The sequence below is a fragment of the Arachis stenosperma genome, chromosome 6 (assembly GCF_014773155.1).
Source record: "Arachis stenosperma cultivar V10309 chromosome 6, arast.V10309.gnm1.PFL2, whole genome shotgun sequence".
NCBI classification, from domain to species: Eukaryota; Viridiplantae; Streptophyta; class Magnoliopsida; order Fabales; family Fabaceae; genus Arachis; species Arachis stenosperma.
Genome location: NC_080382.1, coordinates 73,274,480 through 73,277,171, shown reverse-complemented (window position 1 = coordinate 73,277,171; position 2,692 = coordinate 73,274,480). Strand labels below are relative to the sequence as shown.

Here is a 2,692-nt window from a genome sequence, read left to right as displayed (position 1 = left end):
TTCCACCCATTTGGATACATAATCCACTGCCACCAGAATATAAGTGTTTGAGTATGATGGTGGGAAAGGCCCCATGAAGTCAATACCCCATACATCAAACAACTCAATCCCTAAGATCCCTTGTTGAGGCATGGCATAACTGTGAGGCAAATTACCAGATCTTTGGCAACTGTCACAATTAAGTACAAACACTCGGAAATCTTTATAGAGAGTAGGCCAGTAGAAGCCACATTGGAGGACTCTTGTGGCTATTCGCTCACTTCCAAAATGTCCTCCATACTGTGATCCATGGCAGTGCCAGAGGATCTTCTATGCTTCTTCTTTTGGCACACATCTATGGATTACTCCGTCTGCACATCTCTTGAAGAGATATGGTTCATCCCAAAGATAGTACTTTGCATCCGTGATCAACTTCTTTGATTGCTGCCTACTGTACTCTTTGGGTATGAATCTCACTGCATTGTAGTTTGCAATGTCTGTAAACCATGGCACTTCCTGGATGGCAAAGAGTTGCTCATCCGAAAAGTTTTCAGAGATCTCAGTAAGAGAGAGGGACGCCCCTTCTACTGGTTCTATTCGGGACAGGTGATCTGCTACTTAATTTTCTATCCCTTTTCTGTCTCTTATTTCTATATTAAACTTATTGGAGGCCAGTGGACGTCCATTGAGGTCTTCCTCAGTGGCGATCACTGCCTCTTCCTCCTCTCTAAGTTTGGCCATGTGGGTCATGTTAATGGCCTTGCATTCTCCTTTTGGATTCTCTTCTGTATTGCTTGGAAGAGTATTAGGAGGGAGTTCAGTAACTTTCTTACTCAGCTGACCCACTTGTGTCTCCAAGTTTCTAATGGAGGACTTTGTTTCAGTCATGAAACTTTGAGTGGTTTTGATTAGATCAGAGACCATGGTTGCTAAGTCAGAGTGGCTCTGCTTAGAATTATCTGTCTGTTGCTGAGAAGATGATGGAAAAGGCTTGCCATTGCTAAACCTGTTTCTTCCACCATTATTATTGTTGAAACCTTGTTGAGGTCTCTGTTGATCCTTCCATGAGAGATTTGAATGATTTCTCCATGAAGGATTATAGGTGTTTCCATAGGGTTCTCCCATGTAATTCACCTCTTCCATTGAAGGGTTCTCAGGATCATAAGCTTCTTCTTCAGATGAAGCATCCTTTGTACTGCCTGGTGCAGCTTGCATTCCAGACAGACTTTGAGAAATCATATTGACTTGCTGAGTCAATATTTTGTTCTGAGCCAATATGGCATTCAGAATATCAATCTCAAGAACTCCTTTCTTCTAATTTGTCCCATTGTTCACAGGATTCCTTTCAGAAGTGTACATGAATTGGTTATTTGCAACCTTTTCAATGAGTTCTTGAGCTTCTGCAGGTGTCTTCTTCAGATGAAGAGATCCTCCAGCAGAGCTATCCAATGACATCTTGGACAATTCAGACAGACCATCATAGAAGATACTCATGATGCTCCATTCAGAAAGCATATCAGAAGGACACTTTCTGATCAATTGTTTGTATCTTTCCCAAGCTTCATAGAGGGATTCACCTTTCTTCTGTCTGAAGATTTGGACTTCCACTCTAAGCTTACTCAATTTTTGAGGTGGAAAGAACTTTGCCAAGAAGGCATTGACTAGCTTTTCCCAAGAGTTCAGGCTTTCTTTAGGTTGTGAGTCCAACCATATCCTAGCTATGTCTCTTACAGCAAAAGGGAATAGCATAAGTTTGTAGACCTCAGGGTCAACCCCATTGGTCTTGACAGTGTCACAGATTTGCAAGAATTCAGCTAAAAACTTATGAGGATCTTCCAATGGAAGTCCATGGAACTTGCAATTCTGTTACATTAGAGAAACTAATTGACGCTTAAGCTCAAAGTTGTTTGCTCCAATGGCAGGGATAGAGATGCTTCTCCCATAGAAGTCGGGAGTAGGTGCAGTAAAGTCACCCAGCACCTTCCTTGCATTGTTGGCATTGTTGTTGTTTTCGGCTGCCATGTCTTCTTCTTGTTTGAAGATTTCTGTTAGGTCCTCTACAGAGAGTAGTGCTTTAGCTTCTCTTAGCTTTCACTTCAAGGTCCTTTCAGGTTCAGGGTCAGCCTCAACAAGAATGCTTTTGTCTTTGCTCCTGCTCATATGAAAGAGAAGAGAACAAGAAAATATGAAATCCTCTATGTTACAGTATAGAGATTCCTTAAGGTTTCAGAGGAAAAGAAAAATAGAAGGAAGAGGTAGAAGAATTCGAACTTATCAAGAAAGATAGAGTTCGAATTGTGCATTGAGGAGGAGTGTTAGTCCATAAATAGAAGGATGTGAGAAGAGGGGAAGAAATTTTCGAAAATAAATTAAAAAGATTTTAAAACATTTTGAAAAATTGAAGAATGATTTTCTAAAAATATGATTGGGAAAGAAATAAAGTGATTTTTGAAAAAGACTTTGAAATTAGAAATCAAAAAGATATGATTGAAAACTATTTAAAAAAATTGTGATAAAAAGATATGATTGAAAAGATATTGTTTTAAAAAGATTTGATTTTGAAAAGATATGATTGAAAAATAATTTAAAAAGATTTGATTTTTAAAATTAATGACTTGGCTAACAAGAAATTTAAAAGATATGATTCAGACATTAAACCTTTCTCTACAGAAAAGGCAGCATACTTGAACTGTTTGAATCAAATCATTAATTG

The 2,692-nt window shown here is 38.6% G+C and overlaps 1 non-coding gene across 1 annotated transcript; it reads left to right on the top strand.

Annotated features, from left to right (window-relative positions):
- Positions 1-1,488: 1,488 nt before the first annotated feature.
- LOC130937186 (small nucleolar RNA R71) lies at positions 1,489-1,596 on the top strand. The gene has a single exon (XR_009068415.1). It is a non-coding gene; the product is annotated as a small nucleolar RNA R71 (small nucleolar RNA).
- The last annotated feature ends 1,096 nt before the right edge of the window (positions 1,597-2,692 follow it).